This window comes from Pleurodeles waltl, chromosome 7, assembly GCF_031143425.1.
Source record: "Pleurodeles waltl isolate 20211129_DDA chromosome 7, aPleWal1.hap1.20221129, whole genome shotgun sequence".
Classification (NCBI taxonomy): Eukaryota; Metazoa; Chordata; class Amphibia; order Caudata; family Salamandridae; genus Pleurodeles; species Pleurodeles waltl.
Window position 1 is genome coordinate 315,013,775 of NC_090446.1, and position 25,238 is coordinate 315,039,012.

The 25,238-nt window shown below is 46.2% G+C and overlaps 1 long non-coding RNA gene across 2 annotated transcripts in view; it reads right to left on the reverse strand.

Annotated features, from left to right (window-relative positions):
* LOC138304060 (uncharacterized) overlaps nt 1–23,497 on the reverse strand; it is a 775,383-nt gene extending 751,886 nt beyond the window's left edge. Inside the window, exons 1-3 of one of the 2 annotated variants that reach the window (XR_011205491.1) lie at nt 23,422–23,483; nt 23,301–23,332; nt 14,662–22,607 (exon numbers count right to left, since the gene is read on the reverse strand). This is a non-coding gene — a long non-coding RNA (uncharacterized lncRNA). Of the gene's footprint in view, nt 1–14,661; nt 22,608–23,300; nt 23,333–23,421 lie in introns of those variants that run through there. The other variant, XR_011205492.1, reaches the window with a different exon arrangement.
* Between the last annotated feature and the right edge of the window lie 1,741 nt (nt 23,498–25,238).

A 25,238-nucleotide genomic window follows, 5' to 3' on the forward strand; every position in this document is an offset into this window, starting at 1 on the left:
TGCCATCAAGAAAAAACTTGTGTCAGGCGGGATCATCTTCCGTCTCCATGTTGTGGAGGGTCGGCTAAAATTCTGCTAATATGCAGACAATATCTTGGGGGCAGGTAAGGACAGTGACATCTGCTGTTTTTATAAATGGGATGGCTAGCCCCACCTACTGTTGCTGCAATTGTGTCGCCAAAAGGTGGCCTGCCTTCTCTCCTGCTCATAATGGTGTCCCTTCAGCTGTTGAAGAGCATACTCTTCCTTGGAGGTATGGATGGTCAATTAGGCTTTGTCTTGGGGTGTGCGGTGCCATAAAATGTTCAGGCACCATGGTTTAAGTCCTGGGGTGATAAGTCCCAGGTCCAAAGCAAGGAGGACAGGGGAATGGTCTGAGAGAGCAGCCTCTATGATCCGGGACTTCCTTTCAAAGGCTACTGTCCAGTGGGAGGCCAGAAAGTAGTCTGACCAGATTGAGCTCTGTTGACCGGTGACAAGAAGGTATATTAAGGGTCTTCCGGATGGGAGAGATGCTAATGGTCCGCCGGACCGTGATCCGTCAGAATGTCTCCTAGGAGAGCCCTGTCAGCATTGTTGCTAAGGTCTAGAGTCCCAGTGCAATTGAGCACTGCATTGCAGGCCACATTCCAGTCTCCTTCAAGGAGGTAATTGGAGGCTACAGTCTCTTCACACTGGCATTAGGAGCTTGATCACCAAGTGGCCATCTTCGCTCATGGCCAGACCACGCACCTGAAAAGAAAGTGCTTTAATCTCACAGCAAAACAGGATACTACACTGTTCAGATTGGTATACAGTTATAGGATTGTAATCTCATCTACAATTGTCAGTGAAGCAATACAGTTTGAGTGCCCTCCCCCTCCTCTAGGAGTTCACCGGATGTCTATGGTCCATTATATGAATTAATGACATAGGCATTGATTATGTGCAGGCGCACTTTACACATGTTTCCCCTACAAATCCCAAAACTCATACAATTAAAAAATAAACAAATACAATAGTAGAAAAATAATACAATATGTTCAATTTTACCCACCAGTTTACAAGGCAAACAAATAGACTGTTACGACCATCTGCAGTGGTACAACAATGCAGGACACAAAACTTGGTACAGCACATAGAAGTAGAAAAGGAAGGCACAGCTTTCTCATTAAACTATGAAACACAAGAAACAAAAAGGAGCATCAGTGAAACCAAAATTGAACCCTAATCATAATTGGGGCAGTTTGACACAGGGTAATATCTCATCAAAGACTGCAGTAGCACCCCCTCTTTAAAAGATAAATAGCGGATGAACAGAGACGACCAATAGCCAGGAGCCAGTTGAGCCAGCCCTCACAAACAGTGACCAATAAACTGTGGTGAAGGGGCCAGAGAGTAAGGGGCGAGGGCAGATGAGGGGAGTGAGGAGGATAGGTTTGGAAAGAAGCCAAAACATCCGGTAGTTCCCTTTGCGATAACATATGGCAACACTCAATTCACAGTGGGGGGTCCCATCAGTTAGGAAAGGTTCCCAAATATGAGGGAGATGTCGGCCTTGTCTTGTAATCTGTAAATTAAACACTTGAATGTGGCTGTTTTGTACATTATGATAAGCTATTCATGATGTGTCAGTCTTTGTGGTGCTCTCCAGTGGTATAGGACACAGATCTTTGCCACAGTGAACAGTAGGTACCACCCGTGGACTGTCTAGTCTGAGAGTTCAGACAAAATTATGGAGCAAGACTAGTGGCTCTGTGAAAGGGACGAGGCTTTGCTAATTGCCCATGAACTCCCTCTGCAGTGGAGGTCCGACTCTGCAACAAAGGAGAAACCAGCAACATAGTGAGGGTCACTTCACTGAATGGTTGCTAACTCCTGAACTGGAAACTGTAGCCACACACAATAACACTTCAATGACCATGAGGACAAACCCTGAAAGTATGCCAAGCTTGGTGGCACCGAGCTCTTCAGTGGTTGAACTGTACCAATACGCTGGGTACTGGTCAGCTGACATCGGACACCAGGAAAACCAGCCCGGGGCTGAAAAAGGACCAGGAGGAGGCCTCAGTTAAGAGACTTTAGGAACACCCCAGACCTCCTGCCAGAGTGCCCCCTTTGACCTGCAAACTACACTTGAAGTGACTTACCTCCAGATCCAAAAGGCATCTTTGCACACAGCTCCTGGCTGACTGATTCGCTCTGCACCCATCCGCCCTCTGCCCTGCAACAAGGAACCTGCTGTGCCCTAAGGGTCCTGAACCCCTTGCAACATTGATACTCCAAGTGGACCCCAAAGCACCACCTCTAAACTTATCTGTGCAGTGCTTTTCCAAGTGGTCCCTCACAGTGCCCTGCACCAGCTCCAAAGACTTTCCATTGCTGCTCCCGCCGGAACCAGGAGCCACCTGAACTTCTCCAGCTGGCACAGTGTGCCCACCGAAGACCTCAACCAACCTGCTGGAGAAGAACTTGATAAAGAAACTGAGTGATTTTATATGTATTTTTTAAAGGTGACTTTCCATTGATTCCCATGGTGCGTAATTACGCACAAAAATATTATTTTTCTTAAACTTCAAAAATCCATATCTCAACATGTACTTAACAAATTTTTATAATCTTGCTCGATAAGATTACATAAAAATCTGAAGTATTTTTATAAATTGGTCGAGAGTTATTCCTTCGAAAGTGTGAGCTGCATGATTGATAGTGTGAGTACAACAAATGTTTTGCACTTTTCCAAGATTGGTCTAACTGCTTGACCAAGCTAACTTAAAAATTAGAGCACTAGGTGATCTAGTTTTTTCTCCGGGAAACCAATGTGTGGTCCCTGGATCCTGCACAGTGTCCACCTCCTGGTGTTAGTTGCATAAAACAGAGTTGGCAGCATACCCAGTGTTAGGAATCATTCTTGATTTGACATTTTTACATCTATGAGGTGAGAGTGGTCTTCTGAACTCACTCATGTAAGGTTGCACTTCCCAGACTCTTGCACTGATATCATGTATGTTTGTTGTGTGTGTGTGTGTTGAGTGGATGTGACGCACATGTATGTTAGCAAAACTCTGTGAATGATAAGAGCCAGAGTGCTGAAACTAGTGAAATCCATTGTGGATGGTTTCTGGCTTAGCGAGGTACAAGAAGGCTATTGCTTCTCCTAACAATGCAAGCATATTTACTGCACTCCTGTGGCTGATGGCTGGTGATCAAATGAGAGGGGGAGAAGCAGGCTACCTTTGAGTTTCCATGAGGTGCATGTTACCAAAGACCTGCTGAGTACTTCTTGAGCATTGCCACTAAGAGACAGTTTAAGGATCAGCAGTTTCTGTTGTAAAGGTGAGCATGTTTTTAGGAAGGTCCTGCAGTATGTCTGTTCTTGATTAGTGCCTCAGGAAGGTTGATGGATCTAAGTGCAGACATCTGGCCAACCAACTGAATATTTGTAATTTTCTAGGAGGTTTACAATCAGAACGTCTCCTGACAAAGTGTTACCCCATCAGTAATAGGACTCAGACCCTCATTACGAGTTTGGCAGTCAGTGGACCGCTGCGGTAAAGATGGTGGTCGCACTGCTGCAGGCCCGGCGGCATAGACCATCATATTACGAGTACTGGGAAGGCACCTGCAGGACACAGTCAAGTTTCCATCCGGGCTGCCATTGTGGATGGACTGCTGTTGCCAGCAGAAGGCCTCTTCAGGCCGGCAGTCAGACAGTTTCCACACACTGTATTAGGAGCTTGCACACCGCCAGAACTTCCGGGGCGGTGCAACTGCTGTGAAAACCATGGCGGAAACAAACAACATAAAAAGAAGCATTCACCTTCTGGAACACAGGCACGTCCGTAGGAGCCATGTCACATGAATTGCAAGTCTTTCCAATGCTCCTGCTGCCCATAGACATCCAAGATCAGAGACACCAACATAGACACCTGCCGTAAGTACCCCAGCCTAGCACACACTAGAGGGAAGGACATTAGTACACACACACGCACAAATGCACAGTCATCATACATACATGTACAAGGAAAGCCAGAACAAGCAATGTAGCATTGACACCAATGGTGCCATTGTAGAAAAATGTTATTGGAAATAACAAATATGTCATGACAAAAACTGTGTACAAAATGCTACAAGGGCCAGTGCATCAGTGTCCAAATGTCCCGGGCACACTGGGCATGTGAGGACTGCCAAACTTGACTCCTGACTGCAATCTGCAAACCTCCACAGGGCAGGGGCATCAATGGGGCATGCAGGCACCTCAGGGAGGAGGGGGTAGAGGGTGATCAGGGTTTGTATGCGGGGTCCTTCCTCTTCTTATTAGGCTTCCCCCCTTACTGTCCTGCTTTCGGGGGGGGGGGGGCCTGAGCCGTGCCCCTCTTTCCTGCCTTCTTAGGTGGCATGGCGGTGGAGGCCACAACAGCAGCAGACCCAGATGGAGTGCCATCAGGGCAGGAGGTGTGAGGGGCAGGTGTGCCTGTTGTGGCAGCAGTGCAGACTGCTGACTGCGGGGCATGGCCGAGCCCAGAGAAGGACAGGGAGGTGAAAGGCAGGGCACTGGGAAGGGTAGCAGGGCGTTTGGGGGGAACAGGAACTGGACCAGGGGACGAGAACAGGGAAAACTCATGCAGGAATCTTTTCTTAGGTGCAGCGGGTAGGTCATGGGTAAGGCGTTTGAGAGTGGAGGGAGAGGGGATGGTTGACAGGTGTGTACGTGGATGTGGTTTGGGTGCTGGTGCGTGGGTGTATGATATGTGTGTGCTGGGTGTGTGTTGGGTGGATGAATGTGGGCATAAAGGTGTAGTGGGAGCAGGAGTGGAGGAGACACAGGGAGATGGCTGGGGGATGTGTGAGTGAATGTTGGAGTGGTGTGTGTAGGTAGGGTGAATGTGCTGCATGTGGTTGTGTTGACTGTTGTGGTGCGTGCAGATGTGGTTTATGGGGTGCTTGTATTGGGGTCTGCTGTTGTGGTGACAGCGGCAGTGACAGTGACAGCACATGTGCCTGGTCCTGGGACTGATGATGTGGTGTGTGCAGGTGTAAGTGGCGATGTGACTGTGAGGGGGAGGCGGTGGGGAAGTCAGGATAGGTGGTGGATGTTGTTGTGTGTGTGTCTGAATGGTGGGTGTGTGCTTGACAGTGGTGGCGTTTGTGGTGCATGTGAATGTCCTTATGCTGTGGGTCTGTTGAAGAGGATTCATGCTGGCATGAAAGTGTGCTTTGGATGGGAAATGGGAGAGGGATGTGGGAGTGGGAACAGGTAGTTGGAGGGAGATGGAAGAAGATGGAACACTGGATGCTGTCCATGATGAGGCCTGAGCCTGAAACGATTACTGAAGGGCAGAGAGGGTACTGTGAATGCCTTCCAGGAAGGCATTGAACTGTTGCATCTGGCATTCCAGTCCCTGAATGGCATTCACAATGGTTGCCTGCCCAAAAGAGATGGACCTCAGGAGGGCAATAGCCTCCTCATTGAGGGCAGCAGGGCTGACTGGGGCAGGGGCAGAGGTGCCTGGGAAGAAGGAGATGCCCACCCTCCTGGGTGAGTGGGCACGGGCAACTGGGTACTGGATGGAGAGCTACAGGGAGAGTGGTGCTGGTACGAGGGGTGGCAGACAGGGATGGTGCACAGGCACAGGGCCTGAAGGTTCCGCCACCACCATGGAGTCACCATCAGAGGAAGAATCAGTTGATGGTGTAGATGTTCCTGTCCCCCCTGTGGTGCTCCACTTGCCCTCCATCCCATTGGTCCCCTTGGCTCCGCTGGTCTCAGTCACCTCGGTACCGTGGGATGCAGCTTCCCCACTCGCTGGTGCCCCTTCTCCTTCGCCAGATGATGCTGTTGCACTTAAAGACAGAGGAGGAGAGGGAGGGATGTTGGGACAGTGAGAGACAGGGTGGGGGGAAGAGAAACAGGGAGAAAGTGGTCAATGCCAGCACAACAGCCACACACAAGTCACTACAACATACTCTAGTGCCATGTCATTACACGCCATGCCTTCACACACACATGCCACTGCAATGACAGCCCATGCGTGTCACCTTAGTCATGCACATAAGTTACACTCAAGCTGACACACAATGTATCCTGTACAGGATGAAAGCCATACCCTCAAAACATGCCTGGCCCTCCCCTTTGGCTCATGGATCAAGTCAACCTCAACTCACATCCTGCACATCTCACATCCTGCACGGCATATGAGCACTTGTATTTAGCACATCCGGGCTCTATGTGCCCCAAGCCTAGTCCAACAGTAGCCACCTAGCACACATTTCACAGCCTTCACACACTGCACAGGCTGCACAGGCTGCACCTATCACTCACCACATAACCTAAGTACAAATGTGAACTCATCCTCTTGTGGCTGCTGTGCTGCTCTCAAGTACCCATCCACCTCAGGGTACACCACCGCCAAAATGTAGGACATAAGGGGGGGCCAGGGTCCGAAGGGCACCCATCCCTAGTTGGGATGACATCCCCAGCTGGGCCTCACCGGTCTACCTCACCCCGCGTCTCAGGTCCTCCTACCGCTTCCTGCAGTGGGTGCTCCGCAGGGCATGGACCCCCAGGGTCTGCACTTGCTTGGCCATGGCATGCCAGATACCCTTCTTCTGATGAGTGCTCACCTGCATGGATGACACGGAAAAAAGGAGACAGTCATGTAGCATGGCATGTTAGGGAGTGCATTGGACACAACACATCCCCTGAACAGCCAGGTCCTTCCACAAGTCACTGATCCTCATCCCAAGGCCCCCATCCACAATCAAACTACTCACAGACAGTACAATCATAGTGCCCTCACCTGCTGCCTTGGTGCCCCATACAACTGGGCATACAGGGATGGGACACCCTCCACAAGCTTCTCAAGTTCTTTCTGTGAGAAGGCTGGGGCCCTATCCCCTGCAGCATGTGGCATCTTGGCTACCAGTGGCAGAACACAGCAGCACACGTATTAGAGGTCTTCTCAGCATGATTGCCAGGAGTCATGTGTACATGAGCACATGAAATCATGGTCACGGCAGCTGCGGACATCACCTTCAGTGCCGGCGGTGATCGCCATTGGCTCTTGTCTCCCATAGGCAACCATGCTAACCAATGAGGAGTTGCACAGCAGTAGCGACCGCCTATCACCATGATGTCTTACGCCGGTGGGATTCGCTCACTTCCATCTGTCCTCTGAATGCAGGACAGGCGGCTGCCATTTTACTACTGCAATGTGTACAGTGTGGGTTAATGAGGTGCGTCAAAGGTGTTAAATAGTGACCTGTGCACAGCTCCACTGCGTCCACACAGTCCTTTATGCACATAATGATTGCCACTCCCTCATATTTCCAGGTATGGTGGAAGAATGATGGTAAGGAATGCTCCTGTCTACAGGCCCCTGATCGATCTTGCCACCCCTGAAGAGAGACACATCATCCAGTGCTATCGGCTAAACCGTCAGACCATCATGGGGCTTGTAAGGCCATTGGAGCCAGCTCTGCAGCCTGGTATTCGTCATCCCAATGGCAGCACACCCACAGTACAGGTGTTGGCAGTCCTCCACTTCCTTGCCTCAGGGTCTTTCCCAATAACAGTGGGCTGGGCTGCCGGAATGCCCCAGCCCATTTTCAGTAACGTCTTGAACGTCGTATGTGCCCTACTCAAAGATATTGGCAGCTATATCAGGTTCCCCCATTTGCCCACTGTGAAAGCAGCCTTCTAAACTGTAGCACATGTGCCACATGTGATCAGGGCTATTGATGGGATCCACATTGCCCTGGTGCACCCAGGAGGAGTGAACAGGTGTTTAGGAATCGCAAAAACTTCTACTCAACCAATGTTCAGGTCGTATGTCTTGCAGACCTCTACATCACTCAAGTTACTGCCCGTTTCCCAGGGTCAGTGCATGATGCTTACATACTGCGGAACAGTAGCATTCCACGCCTGATGGCACCACTGCAAAGGGGTCGTTCCTGGCTCGTTGGTATGTATTATATCATACTTATGCCTCTGTATACTGCACACTCTACACCACCTTCCAGATTTACCTACAGTTTTCAATATGCCTATTACCTCTGTGCTCACAGGAGACTCTGGTTATCCCAGCCTGCCATGGCTACTGACACCTCTCAGGCACCTGACTCCAGCAGCAGAAAACCATTTCAATGAGGCCCATGGAAGGTTCAGACAGGTAATAGAACATACCTTTGGAGTACTGAAAGCCAGATTCAGGTACCTGCACCTTATTGGAGGGACCTACTGTACAGACCAGCAAAAGTGTGCCAGATCATTGTAGAGTGCTGCATGTCATACAATTTGGTTCTCAGACGTCACATCCCATTACTGGATGCTGAGGAGGGTGCAGGTATGCCAGTGGCTGGTGAAGGAGACACAGGGAGTGATGAGGAGGAGGATGACGAGGATGCAGCTGATTCCGGAGCAGAGACGATACAACAATACTTCCACAGACATACCGGTGTGTGTCTAAGCCATGATATGTAACTAGTAGCAATGTGTGCCGTGCGCAGGGCTGCTACCAGGGTTGTGTGTTCAATGTGGGTGTAGGGTGAACCCATTACTTTAGATATGGTGCTGTTAACTTTATTACAGAATGTGTAAATAATTGCTCCCCCTTCTGGCACTGTCACATAAATTGGTAAGTCAATGGTCTTCCTATTACATATGTGATGGGTGCATATTTTGTACTCATGGTAGGTAAAGACGTAGACAGAAACTGTGCTCAAAGGTATTTGTTTTAACAATACAAGTGCAAGGGCTGATGAGTGCGGTCATGGTGAGTGGGATCACCTATGGGGAGTCGGAGTCCAGTATGATGGCCATGTGAAAATGGAGTTATGGCAGTGGACAGTCAACAGGGTGTCTCTGTGACACACAAGGGGGTATGTTCTGAAGTGACTCACTTCCTGGCAGTGGTCTTGGTCTTGGCATCAGTAGAGGCTGGATGTTTGGTTGGACGTCCTCACTTGCGTGGGTGCTCCTCAGCTACAGGAGAAAAGGTGACGGTGTCCTGTGGCAGGGCCTACCTTCCACTGGTTATGGCTGAGGTGGAGGGCTCAGATGTGATCTGGCTAATGGTAGGGGCCTACTGGTGGGAGGTAGACTGATGCAGGATGGAGGTAAGTTCCATCAACACCCCTGTTCTGGAGGTCATGGTAGCATTGTGGGTCTGCCACTGCTGCCAGACCTCCTGATGGTTCTCCCTGTGTAGCCTCTAGGTCTCCTGCAGGGTAGTGAGGATCAGGGCCATGGTATCCTGGGTTTGGTGGTATGCACCCAGGATGTGGGTGAGGGCCTCCTGGCCAGTCTGATGTAGTTGCTGCCCACTCCCTTAGACCACAGATCCCCTCCCACTAGCCCTGCCCCCCTGTGCCTGTGCCTCTGGCACAGTGTGCCCACGCCCAGTAGCACCAAGGCCTTCATTGTCTGGTGCGTGGGCCCTTGACCCAGGCCCCTGTACTGTGGGGCACACATCTAATTGAGTGGCCTCTGATGCACAGGTTTGGGAAGGAGGGGCTAGCTGTGGTGTTGTAGCCACACGGGAGGGTGAGTCCAAGGTGTCTAGGTTGGGGCTGCTGCGGGTAGACTGGCCAGTCACCCCAGAAGGCACAGGCAATTAGTCGTCCTCCAGACATCTACTGGGGCCTTCATCTGGGGAGGGCTGTCTGACCCTGTCCCCCTCTGCTGGATGGCAGTAGCAGGGTTATCTGTGGATGGGAAGGATGAGAGTTAATACGTGGCAATGTTGTTTTAGTGTCATGGTGTGCCACTTGCAGTTTGTGGAATCTTTACTCAGGGATGGAAATGACATTTGCAGCAATGCTGACACTGTATGGTAAATGGTCTTTGGGCAATGCTTGTCATATCAACTGTAGTTGTGGCTTTGCTGTTTGACATTGCTGTAATTGGCATAAGTAGTGAGGTGGTGTTGGCTAGCAGTCTGGGTGGGCTGTGGGATGAATGTCCATGCAGGTGCACCATTGTGAGGTGTGAGTGTGACTCGGATCCGGCATGCCTGGTGATGAATTGTGGGAGTGGTAATTGAGGACATAGTGAATGTTTTGTGTGCATTGTGCGGGGTGGGTGTGTGGATGGTGGGAGAGGGGTGGTGTGGAATGCTGAGTTGGAAGGTGGGGTGATAGTGGGGGGTGCATTCTTGTGATTTGTGATATGATGGGGAGTGGTAGGTGCTTGGTAGGCATGCAGGGCTGGAGTGGTTAGGGCTCAGGTGTGGTGTAGGTTCCTTACCAGTATTTATCCCTCCAATGATTCCAGTCAGGCCCTTAGAATGCATGATGTCAAAGACCTTCTCCTCTCAGGTTGTCAAGTCAAGTGGAGGAGGTGGGGGTCCACCGCCAGTCTTGTTGAGGGAGATGTTGTGCCTGGACGCCATGGAACGGACCTTCCCCCTGAGGCCATTCCACCTCTTTCTGATGTCCTCCCTTGTGCGTGGGTAGCTGCAGACTGCATTAACCCTGTTGATGATCCTCTGGCATAGCTTGGTTTTCCTGGCCATTGATGTTTGCTGGACTTGTGCTCCTATCAGTTGTGGCTCTACTCTGACAATCTTGTCCACCAGGGCCCACAACTCATTGTCTGTGAAACGTGGGAGCTTGTGTCGTGACAAGTTGTGGAGGTGCGTGTACCTTGTGTATTCAGTGGTGAATGTGCAGTTGTTCATGGGTCGTATATCTTTGGGTCGTGGTAGTATTTGCAAGGGTTGGAGGGGGTGAGAGTGAGTGTGTTTTATGGTGCAGTGGACAGGTGTGTGTAGTATGTGTATGTGTTTCAGGTCTGGGGTATTCAAACTGTCCAATCTGGTGTTGCCTTCTATTGGCAGTGATTTTCTAGCCCGCCGCGGTGTGCGCAGCCAATGATTTACTGCTGTGAATGTTCCGATGTACTGTATTCCGACTCAAAATATGGTGGCCAATATGGCATGGCGGGCCCAGCAGCTGGATAGTCGCTCTTTTGCCATCAGTGGCACTGGCGGTGTTGGATTTATGGCTGTGTTTCGTCAGCTTGGTGCTTGTAACTCGTAATATGGCGGTCACTGTGCAGCCAACACTGGCGGGATGGTGGCGGAATTTTCCATGGCAATCTTGCCCAAAGACTGCCAAACTCGTAATGAGGGCCTCAGTCTCAGAGGCAAAATTATTCTTCCATTTGCGTGGCCAACATCTCCAAGCAAATGAGAGAATGCACTAATGCACAGGTGCAAAATGGCACAACATAATTTATATTACAGAAGGAGGTGCAGAAGCATCTGTGGCCCCTTCTGTAATAATAAAACGTCCTGGGGCAGAAGAAGTGGGCAGAAACACCCACTGGTCTCATGCAGCACTTTCTAATATGGACCCTGTTAGGCGCAGTATCATGCCTGACAGAAGTGAACTAGTCAGTGGAATCAGCTCAATCAGGGCATTGTGGCCATCCAGGGCCATCCAGAGCCAGTCTGAGAAAAAAAACATAAGCCCAAAGTGAGCAGGGCATCCTGGCAGTGTGAAAAAGGAGGAAACAATAAGTAATATACACTCCAGTGCTCTAAGGCAGCCAAGGTACCAGGGGCATGATTACAAAGGGCATTTGCACCTACTTTCTGTGCCACCGGAAACTTTGGTATTACAGAAGGGGCTGCAAATGTTTGTGTGGCCCCTGCTGTAATACAGATAGCCCTGTTGCACATATAGCACTAATGCTATCTTTAAAAGGTATTCCCTCATTTGGGTAGGGGTTGTGGCCCCATGCAAATGAGGGAAACTCTTTGTCTCTGCACCCACATTGTATTACTTACATGGATGCAGAGGCAAACATACCTTTAAAAGGTGCATTGAAAGTGTGTCACAAAAAGGTGGCTCACTTTCAGTGCTCCTTCTAAATGCAGCCCTCTAAAAGAATAAAAGGGGTTCCCATGGACACCCCTGACATCCCTTTGCAGGTGGGTGCAGTCACTTACTGCACCCACCTGCAAGGGAGTCTCTAATCCCTTTTAAAAGTGCAGGTGGGTTGCTGCCTGCACAGTGAAACATAGGACTGCTTTCAAACAGCTGCTCTGTATTTCTCTTGAATACGTTGCCCTGGGTGTAGCGCATTCTTCCTGATAGGGCGCACTTTCCATGTTTGCACCTGGCACACCTGCTTTAAGGTGCACTGCGGTGCAAACAAGGAAAGTGCGCTCTATCTGTAATATGGGCCCAGGTTGTCAGGTGCTCTGGTATCTTGTCTCAAAAAATGCTTTTGGTTTTCCGCGGCACACCAAGTACCCCACAGCTGCCACTAGGCATGTTGAGTTATGCGACTGATGCATGCCAGCCTAAGGCCCTCATTTAGGCCTAAGCAGGATTTCCAATGCAGCAACCCTGTACCAAGAGCTGCCTTTATCATAGGATGTGATAATATCTACAAGCTCTATTAATGGACGATCCTGAGGTGCTCCCCATTGTTTGGGGAACTGACGAAGAAATTGAGCATCAATTTTGGCACGTAATTCCCATATCTCTGGCTTTTCGTTGGGACATATTTACTGGGTTGTTTCTGGAAAATATGCCCTCAGAAACCCTGAAGGTGCAGCAACACAGCATGCAGAGTTGCCGCATAACTAAAAATCCTGATTGGACAGGTAACTATCATTAGTGGTCGAATGGAGAAATCTGAGAAACGTAGAACGAAGGTCGGATGTGGATTCGTCCAACTGAGAGGCTCGATTTTCAATCTTGGTTGCACCCTAGATAGGCCACTGGATTAGCACAGATAGAATATTGCAGCCCTGGGACCTTGGAACTCCGAAATGCTGCCCCTTGGTGTAAGCAGGTTAAACATATTCAGAAGAACTGTATCTAAAGGCCTGTTGCCAAAAAAACATTATTCCATGCTTTTTCAATGACAAACCAGGCCTTGTAAAAACAAAAAATCGACAGAATGCAGAAGACTGAATGCGAGCACCAAAGAAAGAAATTGTCCCCGGCTGCTTTAAAAGACCCACTCGAAGCACCATAGAGTGCGTCCGCCCCACCTGGTTGGGGGAAAAGGATGAAGCAAACAGGGTGCTGTGAATTTCCATGAGCAGCACGTCAGTGAAAGTGAGAGATTTCTCTCTTAAGTAGAGGCCCACTGGTGGGAGGGAGTGGCTCTGAGACTGCTTCAGCTAAATAAAAGCAGGTTTTTGACGGACTGATGGGCACTGGGTTGAGATCTAAGGGGAATCTAATGGAACCCAGCTTGTGATTTTGAACAGCAATGCAGACGTCTTCCTCCAGCTCCAGGAATTCTGCCTCATTGGCAATTCTTTCTCATGTTCCTTCGGCTCAGGCTGCGTTACTACTGGGCACTACAATACAATACATCACAATTGCAATTTACTGGCATGACAAGTCCAGCTGGTGCTGCCAGGGAAAATACATCTGTTCCATATTGCAGCGTACAACAGCAGTGTATTTTTGTCAACATTGCCGTTTCCAAGCTGTGCTTGGAGGAGTATTGCATTTAGGATGCCATGTCTGATCTGGTTAGAGAGAGATGCCTTTTCCACTCTCTGCTGTTTTGCAAATATTCCAAATGATGAAGGGCTGTATTTTTTAGCCGATCGAATTCCCCTTTAAGCAAACCGAACACGGGAAACGTCTATTTCACGTCTATCTCTGTTTATTTGTGTGTCGTACATTGTCCATTGGATGTGACAATAAGAGGCAGATAACGGAAAGTATTGCGTCTCATGACACTGTGGACGCGACTTCCCTTCAAATGAGTTTACTCGAGTGCCTGTTCATCTTCACAGTATTGATAATGGCTACTTGTCCCTGATGTATCGATTACTATAACGTTCTACAGTGAGGGGAATCATCTGTTCGCAATTATTTTCTCTTAGTGCAAGCAATATGTAGTAAATAATCAAATATTGTGCTCATCTGTTGACCAAACGTGCTGAAGAAATCACTGTATACAGTGCCGTTATTTTAGGGATTTTTTTTTGCTAAATACCATATGCAGAGGGAAATCAGCATAATGTACAGAGTAAAATAATCCCACCGAAAAACATTAATGTTGAAAAAACTAAGGTTTGGCAGCGTGAACGGAACACAGTAAACCAATTACCTTTGGTACCTGCAAAACCCGCAATTACCCCGCACCACTTAGATAAGAGGAATCCGCTGTGCTTCGTGCTTCGCCAATGGTGACCCTGGACTCAGCGGCCTGCGCCCAAGAGGACTGCTGGTTTATAACAGTGACCGCACTGCCCTATTGAAGTGAAGGAAAGGCACTTATTTTTCATACGCATATCTGCAATAGACGCTCTGTGTACTCAGGCAGGGACACTGCAGAAAGGCCCTAAACTGGACCAGAGAACTCCCCCTGCACCTCAGGACCATCATTTTTGTTTGTTTAGAAAAACAAACTTCAGCTTTGGGAGTTTGGGTTCTGTGACCAAAAACGGTTGTCAGGCTGTGTTTTTGAAACATTTTCAAAGAATACAAGGTGTCGCGAGGGACTCTTTTGGGATGACAGTTCTCATATGTGGATTAGAAGTTCTCTCCATTACTGACTTTTGCTGAAAATAAAAAACTAATTTGGTGTTTCATCACATTTGCTATCACGCATATATTGTCCACAAATGAAATGTGCTTATTTAGAAAGGGACAGTGAAAAGCAGGACCAGGTAAGTTTCAATCGTTTATTTATTACCTTCATACATATCTATGCTCATCAGGTTCAAATTGTAATCAATTGAATCTATCGTGCAGACGACACAGTGTACAGTGAGACATTTAACTAAGAGTAATCCAAAAAACAAACAACACTGAAACAACCCATGGTTGGCTATGCCTTTAGATTTGGAAATAAGGGGCCTAAATGAATATGGCCATCCTCCTGGTTTTATTTTAGACTTCAACCATTGGGGAATATTTTTTTCGACGTTTCAACCCCAGCCAGATTTTAGGGGTCTCCTCAGGAAGCCATCATTCGATAACAATGGTCTTTTTACTATTCTTACAATACTATTTTAGGTTAAAAAAATAAGACAGTCATTGGTGTGATAGTCTGATGATGGCACCCTGAGGAGGACCCAAGTATTTGGTTGGGGTCAGTTCTTCTGGGACCACAGTTTCGACTAGAAGAACAACCTCAGACCTTCATCCAAGGGTCCAGAATTGAGGTGGCACCACTTGGGGGGGCATGACTCACAACAGAGAGAGTCCAGGTGCAAGGTTCAAGGTGGTTGGAGCCTTTTCTGTCCTTGAGGCTCTCATCAGAAGGCAAGCCAACTAGCCCTTGGAGTCACCCTGATGGTCCTGGATTGAAGTTGCTGGTCTTTTTGTCTCTTTAAGGAAGCAAAGCACCAGCTGTGCAACAATGTAGCAGTCATTCTTGCAGCAAAGTAGCACAGTAGTTCTTTTTCTGAGTCTTCCACAGGTCCAGATATGTACTGAAGAGTTGGGTCTGAGGGTCCAATATTAGTATTTGGTACCAGCTTTAAAGCGGCAGAAGCTTCTAGAGTCTTCTGCTTGCTCTTGGAATTTCCTGCCTCCCTGCCCTGGCATCATTTTGTCTGAGGGCATAATAGACTAGTGGGAAATCTTATGTGAGCGTGCTGAGGCAGAGTCTTTGTGCTGTTTAAGTGTGGTAGGTGACTGTTTGACAGCTTTGTCCCTTTATCAATTCAGACATGGCCCATCCTGCAAACATTTATTTCCCCTTTGTCTCACTGTGTAGAAGTTATACACCAAGACCAACTCTTAGCTGCACCTAGTCATGTGACCCAGGAACAAACTGCAGGCACTAACTGGTTACAACAAGAAAGTGCCAACTTTCTAAAAGTGGCATTTTCAGAATTGTAAGAAAAAAATCTGAATTTAACATTAAATCAGGTTATAAATTGCAAGTACTCAAAAAACATTTATTAAAAGTAATAAGGTAGCCCAATGTTGCCCTATAGGAGATGTAGTCTTTGCAATAGTGAAACAAAAGTGGTAGTTTTTCACTATCACAACATGTAAAACCTAAAAGTACATGTCCAACAGTCTGCACAGTGTCACTTCATCTTTTTTTTGCATGTCACTGTTCCAAAAAATAGGACTTCAGCAACTGATGTTTTTAATAATGCTCAGGGCTATCCCCCTTCTGGTCTATCTCCCCTTCTGGACTCCACACACCCAAACTTCATCAAAGTTCTCTCCGGGGATGCTGCATTTTCCCAGAACCCCTTCCACTCCTAAAAAAAACTACACTATACACTGATGACCTCACTATCTACCAGACTATCACTTAGCTACCATTCATCAGGAAGCTCCTCGTGCAGGAAGCCTATTTTCAACTCCAAGGTCATATTAATGCTAATCATCTCTTGCATGACTACCAGTCTGGCTTTATCTCACACTTCATCATTTATCATCTTCAAAACCAGTTGCATCATTTACAAATACATCGTGACCAACAACCCAGCAACCCAGTTTATTTTGCGGACAAGCTCCACATCTCCAGTGGTTCTTGGCATACATATAGCTGGAGCATCATCTGACCTCAGGCCAAGAAGTGTGAGAATATCCAAAGCATCTAGGGACCCAGGATCTCTAACAGCATTCCTTTATTCTTCAGGTCCACCTCAAAGGTCGCTCCAATTTAGGAAAGAAATAAGGATGCACATCATTAAAGAACACAACATCACAGTCATCAAACCAGCTTCACGCTTACTATATGGTTGTCTTTGACCCAATAGAGCACTGAGATGCATTTTGGATAGGTTTGTGATACAGAAAAAACACATACAAATATACAAATATAAGCATTCCTAAAATTCTAATGCTTCCTTTCATTGCATGGTTGCTGAATTAAGAAAAGTAATATAGAGGAATATCTAAAATTGTTTACATCTATCAGCTGCTTATTGAAGTTGTGCAATATTGCTTTATTTATGGACTGCTGATATGCTATAAACATTATGACGACATAAAACTGGTAAAACTAAGGATTCGAGGAAGAAAATATTGGTGTTTGATGGTAAAGTCACAATGCATGCATTCCCCTCTATGGAGGCACTCTGTACTATTCAACAGGAAATCGAAGAGTTTGGTTGATTTTCCAGATACCAGTTAAATTAGAAGACGTTTAATAAATGAAATCTTCCCATCTTTCACTCTCTAGAAGTTAAACTAAAGGCATCATTGTTAGAGGTTAGATTAATGACGCTCCGGATAAAATCCTTTCGAGAAAAGAGGAATAATCAAGAAAAGCAGAACCAGAATTATGCCTGTTCAAGTATTTTCTCCCCTGAGTTACCTATGCCACACTGTCAAGAGGTTAAATATCAATGTATTATATTCTGAAATATTGTCTAACATATATATAGACTCCTAAGAATAACTTTAAAAAAATCATCCCTTTGTCAACTCCAATGGGAAATATTTTTGTAGGCAATATCTATTATGCAAAGTTTATGTCTTAATACTCTGACAGCAACATTTTGGTACCACACCTGTTCAGAGCTTCTCTAAAGTATACAAGCTCTTAAATACAATGGTGTGAGTAAAAAAAAGTTCAGCAATAATGAACTTCAATAAGCTTAAGAATGCCTTGAGCCTCGTAGTGCCAGTCCCACTACCTGGTCCAGCAGAAGAAGCAGGATGAAAAACAACACATAAATATAAATATGGTGGAACATTAGTGAAAGAAAGGAGCATTCCTCATTGGATCATGCCCTCATATCCATCATATTAGGTCATCGAGCGGCTGCTGGACAAGACACAGCAACTATGTATTCAAGCAGGGCTGCTCTTACAAGAAACACTCTGCTTAAGAAGAAACGTTAGATGATACGTTGAGTGAGACTGTTGTGCCTGAACTTGCTGGTCTCCATTGTGTATGCATGAGCAAACTAGGGTTTTAGCCTCATCTTTCCTGCTTCAGAAAGCCTGGCTCTGTGCATAGAAGACGGCCACTACTATACGTCATGCCACATTCCCCTTTATTTTACTTGACTCTTTATTTTCAGTTTCATAGGTATTTCAGGATATATCATGGCTTAATTTACACCAGAGTACTAAATACAAATGTTACATGAGGTTTGCACTTCTAAAGGTGAAAATAAGAAATATTTCGAGACATAGGGCACGATTTATGAAATAGCAGGCTAAAAAGACATACTAAAGCAATTGTATGTCTTCTTATTGCAACGCAGCGGCATTGAAGGGTCTCCAATCTACAGAACTCTCAACTATCTGCCTTTTTTCAATTAGTAGCAGGCACGAGATCATTAATAGAAAAGGAAGTAATCATTTTCCCAATGGAGATGACAAGCCTGTCTTTGTTACCATGCCACACTACCACATTGACATCATTCTTGCAGCAGCGACCACTTAACGTCCCCAAGATCATGAAGGGCAGAGGCCTTCAGGGTCTCACAATGATCCATGCAAAGCACAGTTCCCTAAACAAGGGACAACAACCTCAGCTGACCGTGGTATTTAATTGTTGCCCTGAGCAGAGGGTTGCTCCAGCTAACTGGGAAGTGGCAGTCCTATTTTGAGCTGGTGGTTGTCATAGGCCCCAATGACACTCATTTTTGGGGACTGGCATTTATTTTTCCTCATCAGACTTTAATCCAGATCAAGAAAGTAAAAAATACAAAAGGAGGAATGGAGGAAGAAGAGAAAAACCAAAAAACAGTGATAAATGGAGAAATCAGGGATGGAAAATAACCTTCAAGAGTGAGATAAAGAAGCAGAAAGTGTAGAGTGGTGGATCAAAAAGGCAGCGTTGATATTCAGCATCCTAACCTTTGTTAGCAGCAGGGTACTGAGCAACATTTTGTATTTGGCACTTGTTAATTGACAAATTAAGCACTGGGAAGTTGAACTGTTTCCTTTCTCCTAAAAATCCTATCTATGAGCGAAGAGAGCCTAAAAACGTCTGCCACCTTTTTCCTGCTGCTTCACACAGCCAAACTACTTGAAAGGTCTGTGATGTTTCAGATGTGAAGATATATAGTGGTAAATTAGATACAAGCTCAAAAACAAGCAGGTTTCTGATCTAGCGGGAGTACAGACCTTGAGGTATTTTTAGCCTTTGAGGACCTGCAGCGATGGATGGATTGTGATGGTGTTGGCGTTTCGATGTTTGCCATGACCTTTTTATTTTACAATGGGTAAAGTGCAGTGGTGTACAGTGGAGTGGCGTACAGTACAGTGGTGTTGATTGGGGTGGCATACAGTAGAGCAGTGTAGAGTGGAGTGGCAAAGAGTGGAGTTGTGTACAGTGGAGTGGCGTAGAGTGGAATAGAGTGGAGTAGCATAGAGTGGAATAGGGAACAGTGCAAGTGGAGTAAATTGGATTGGAATAGAGCTGAATTGCGTAGCATCGTTTGGCATTTAATGGAGTGGCATGGAGTAAATAGAGTAGCAGAAACTGCAGTAGCGTACAATTGAGTGGCATAGAATAGAGGGGTGTAGAGTACTGTAGATTCTATGGTATAATGGTTGGCAGGGTACTGTTTCAGTATGTAAATTGCATTGATGTACAGTGGAGTGGCGTAGGGTACAGTGGTGTTGATTGGGGTGGCATACTGCAGAATAGTACAGAGTGGAGTGGCAAAGAGTGGAGTTGTATACAGTGGAGTGGCAAAGAGTGGAATAGATTCGCTTGGAGTGATGTAGAGTGGAGTGGCATAGAGTGGAGTGGCAACAAAGTGGAGTGGTGTACAGTGGAGCGGCATTGAGTAGAGTAACAAACAGTGTATTGGCGTACAGTGAAGTGTCATACATTGGAATGGACAGATTTGGCTGGCATAGATTAGAATAGCTATAAGTGGAGTGGCATAGAGTGGCGACATGCAGAGTCAATTAAAGTAGAGTAGAGTGGCATAAAGAGTAGTGGTATATAGTGGAGTGGCGTAGAGTGGAGTGGCTTGTAAAGTAGTAGAGTCTAGTTTAAAGAGATGTATTGTGAATGTGGCTGAACAGATGCAGATGAAATGTGGCAGCAACATATATTATTGGGTGGAAAGGTAATTTTTGGTATTAGGTTTAAATTGGTTAAGTACTATTAATGTTATAAGTGAGAATACACTTCTAGCCTGATTTAGATATTAGCAGACAGGTTACTCCATCACAACAGTGACGGATAGCTTGTCTGTTGAAATCTAAATCCCATTATATTCTATGGGATATAGATTTCGGCGGACGGGATAACCGTCACCATTGTACCGATGTAACCCCTCCGTTAATATCCAAATCAAGCTCTTAGCTATATATTGTGAGCAGTATTCCACGGTAACTTTGCAGCATACCACTGTATATGCCCATCACAAGGCACTATAGATTGACCAATGGCTGTGTTTACAAAAGTAAAATGCAGCCATGTAGTTTCCACCACACATTGCCTGTGTTCTGGGTTAGGACCTTAACTGCTGTAGGTAAGTACTAGGTTTTCTTTTTATCACTAACTATTTACACTTTATTAGAGTGGTAATGGGAAGGAAAATACATGAACATTTTTCTATATATTTATAAAAAATGTTTATGCAACATTGCACTCGTACCTATACATTACTGTAGTACTTACAGGTATAAATACAAAAACAGAAATATCTAAAAATGAAAAAATACAATGTAGTACACTATATTGGTGAAATATAGTGTAGCATAGCTTACTTACAGGACTACAGCCCAAACCGTTGTACGGAATTACACCAAATTTGGCAAAGCTAGATCTTGGTCAAGAAAGAGTATTTTTTGTAATTTGGTGTAAATCCATTCAGTAGTTGTAGAGTTATTAAAGAAAAAATATTTATGTATATCGAGGGACATGGATCCAACGTGGCAGATCCACGGATCCAGGTGCCAACAGCAATGCCATGATTGGCTGGCCTCAACCTGACAGAAAAGTTGTGGCCGCCATTGTACATAACAGGACTAGGTACCAGGTAGCAAAAATAAAACATCAAATTGAATGAAGGGGTGAGGGTAGAAGTACCCGGACTCCATAGGTCTGATACAAGGTTCAGTAAGGGACCCCTCATGAGGAAGAAATTGATAAAACATTTTTTTGCACACATGTGATCTGCGGATCCATCAAGGCGCTCAGTGTGGCATCCTGGGTAAATCCATGACGGATCTGTAGATCCAGACCTAATAAGACAAAAACACATACACTCACTCACAGACCCACTCTAACACTCACTCACACCTCCACACAATCACTCTTACACCTACTCACAGACCCTAAAAGCCACTCACACACACCCTCACACACCAGTACAATCACTCACACACCCAGGCATATGTCCACTGACACACTCATACATCCACTCAGAGGCCCACACAGTCACTTGCATACCCACTCACAGACCCACTTAACCATTCTCACACCTACTCACAGATCCACACAATTACTCGGAAACACATTCACAAACTCACTCACACTCACATACCCACTCACAGATCCACACAGCTATTCCCTCACCAACTCACAGACCCATACAGCCACTCGCACACCCACTCATACAACCATATGGCTACTCACACACACAGAGAACCATACAGCCACTCACACACCCGCTCATAGGGCCACACTATTACTCACCCATTCACGGGCCCATATAGCCACTCACACACCCATTTACATATAAATGCAGCCACTCACACACCCACTTATACACTCACACACCCACTCACAGACCCACAGAGCCACTTACACAACATCTCACAGACCCATACAGCCACTGACACACCCATTCAGACACCAATACAGCCACTCACTCACACACTCACTCACATACCATAAACACTGACATACTAACCTACCCAGTCACAGACCCACAGAGTCACTAACACACCCACTTACAGACCCACAAAACCACATGCACACCCACTCACAGACCCACACAATTACTATGAAACCCAATCAGACACCCATAGAACCACTCATGCATCCAGTCACACACCTATACAGCCACTCACACACTGTCATACATCTCAGCCTTAGAGTGGCATTGTCCAATCCTTTTGCCCACTTGCCTAATCTTCTTGCTGAATCTTTTTGTTAGCCTTAGGACCCTGAGTATTTTACCACTGCTGGCCAGTGCTAAAATGAATGTGCTTCTCAGTCCCCTAAACATGGTAACATTGATGTAAAACTATTGGCACATTTGGTTTGCTTGTACGTCCCTTGTAAAATGCTATAACATATACCCAGAGCCTGCAAATTAAAGACTACTAGTGGGCCTGCATCACTGCTTGTGCCACCCTCACAGGTACACCTTTAAACATGTCTCTGGCCTGCCATTGCATAGCCTGGGCGTGCAGTTTTATTGGTACTACGACTAGACAGTTAAAACCCTTTGTCAAACTTTAGTAAATGTATGAGAAGAAGGTGGTTGATTGGGTATTGGCGCTCACAATCTCAATAGTTTCCTGTCTGTAAATCAGTATATTAAGCAGTATACATTCATTGGATGGTGCACTGTTGGGGAACCACCCTGAACCCACAAAAACAGCAAATATATACAAGAACAGGCACACATCCACAATTCTTATTCCGTTGTTGTGTCCAAAAGTGTTCATTCCACGTCATTTCAGATCCATAGCCAACACCTGTTTCGTCAGGGGTCGTTACCCCAAGACTTTTTCAAGGCTTTCACAGGCTGTAAACAATAAACAATGTTTGCCTCACTAATCCATGTTACGTTTTTATGATTTATACATGGTTAATAATATATGGTGCTCCACAAAACAACCAAAGTGGAATCTTCTGAATGACTACAGTAGATTGTGCATTGGCCATCATGTGAGACAAGTTGTTAAAGTTGGGATACTAATAACGTAAGTTATTGTTAATCCATTATTAATCATACATATTTAGCACAGCTACTTATATTTAACATTAGGTGCCCAAAATTAGTGCTGGTACTATTACCGAGTGTTAACAGGATCCACTGATAAGCAAGTGATGAAAACCTGACATTAAGATTAGTTATTAAAGTTAATAGATCAGGTAAGTACAGATTCCCCTATACCTGTCAAATTGTATCCCCAAAATTTCGGATTCCCTTTCCAGTATAACTTGTTTATGTTGTCAAATCCTAAATTGGACGAGGAAAAATAGAATGAAACGTATACCTGATGTATAAAAAGGAGTCTCTTACTATTACTAATCCTCATATGTGCAACTCAGACAAGGTATGCTCACTACTGCTTTCGTCGTCTTATTATTTATCACGGTCTGGAATAAAACCGCAGTGAAAAGTAAACTGTAGAGCGTGTGCCCGGTACATAAACATAGAAGTATATTGTTATTGCTAATCCCCATGTGTGCCACTCAGAAAAGTAATGCTTACCACTGCTTTTGTCATCTAATTATATTCTGGGTCTGGAATAAAACCACAGTAGGAAGTTAGCCTCCCGTAAAATATTACCTTGAAGTAAAGTGTAAGATTGACTGCTTCCTCTCAGACTTACTTGTAATCTCCATTCGTAACTGCTGCGATTGTGTGGACGGCCTTCTTTCAGCGTGCATGCTGACAATCGACTGTCGTCGTTCACTAAATATCTCAGTTTACAAACATAGAGAACGGACTATTCTTCCTGAACAACTAGAACGAGTGAAGGCGCCACCAAGTAAAGCGCATCCCAGTGTTTCGGCCATGTTACAGATCATACTTAGATCGTATTGACACGTTCGCTATGTCTTGATCCAGTCAGAAAAATGTATATTGGATATATCATTCTTTCTGAGCAGCTGAACCAGTAAATGCGCTATTGAATACAGCATGTCCCAGTGTTCCCGCCATGTACAAAACCGTATTCTCATGTCCCAAACGCCCCTCTCCAGTTAGGCATTATTTCTTTTCTGGACGGGCTATTCTTTCCGAACAATTAGGACGGGTAAAAGCGCTGTTGAATACGCACGTCCACATGACCCCGGCATGGTGTGGATAATATTAACCTTCTCACTATGCCTTGTTCCACATAAGATAACTTCAATAGATATTTGATCATTATATTTTTAGCTAATATATCGTGACCAAAGTGGCGGCAAGTAGTAAAACCACGTGTAATAGTCCTCTAATTATGTCATCCCATCCAAGTGATCAATGGCCAATCACATGCATATATGTGCATCCCATCAACCCGAGAGATTCCAGAAATATAATAAATGCTGTATTTCTATTGAATTAATATATGTTAATATACAATGCATATTAATCACTTCCTAAAAAATATTCTAGTTCATGATCCGTATTGAGACCTGTATTAACTGCATTAAATCGCATAACCCAGATAGACTCTCTCCTCCTAAGAAATGGCTCTCTATTACCCCCCACGGGGGTTGGTCTGGACATGTTCTATACCAACGGTACTCAAAGTACGGTCCGCGGGCCGCCAGCGGCCCCACGGACCTAGGTTGGCGGCCCGCGAGACCTACGCCAAACGCCATATCATAATGGCAGCAGTATGTAAACATAGAAGAGGGCCGCGGGAGCATGCTCCCGCGGCCCTCCTCTATGTTTACATACGGCGGCCATTGTTTATGGCGTTGCCCTGACGATCCTGGAAGCCAAAGCACCATAAAAGTCAGCGCTTGCAGCTAACTTTTACGGGGCTTTGGTCGTCTGCTTCCTGTCACCGGCTCCACGTCTGCTGCCCGCCTGCCTGCCTGCTGTTCCACATTTGTGGCATCTTCACAGTGCTTTGAGTCAGGTAAGGCTCTTTGGTTATTTATTTATTTGTTTTTAATGTAGTGTGTGTTACTCGGGTAGGCATGAGAGCAGATTGCGCTGTGTGTGTGTGTTACTGGGGTGGGGTGAGAGCAGATGGCGCTGTGTGCAGATGGCGCAGTGTGTGTTACTGGGGTAGGGGTGAGAGCAGATGGCGCTGTGTGTGTTACTGGGGTAGGGGTGGGAGCAGATGGCGCTGTGTGTGTGCGCTGTGTGTGTGTTACTGGGGTGGGGTGAGAGCAGATGGCGCTGTGTGCAGATGGCGCAGTGTGTGTTACTGGGGTAGGGGTGAGAGCAGATGGCGCTGTGTGTGTTACTGGGGTAGGGGTGGGAGCAGATGGCCCTGTGTGTGTGCGCTGTGTGTGTGTGTTACTGGGGTGGGGTGAGAGCAGATGGCGCTGTGTGCAGATGGCGCAGTGTGTGTTACTGGGGTAGGGGTGAGAGCAGATGGCGCTGTGTGTGTTACTGGGGTAGGGGTGGGAGCAGATGGCGCTGTGTGCAGATGGTGCAGTGTGTGTTACTGGGGTAGGGGTGAGAGCAGATGGCGCTGTGTGCAGA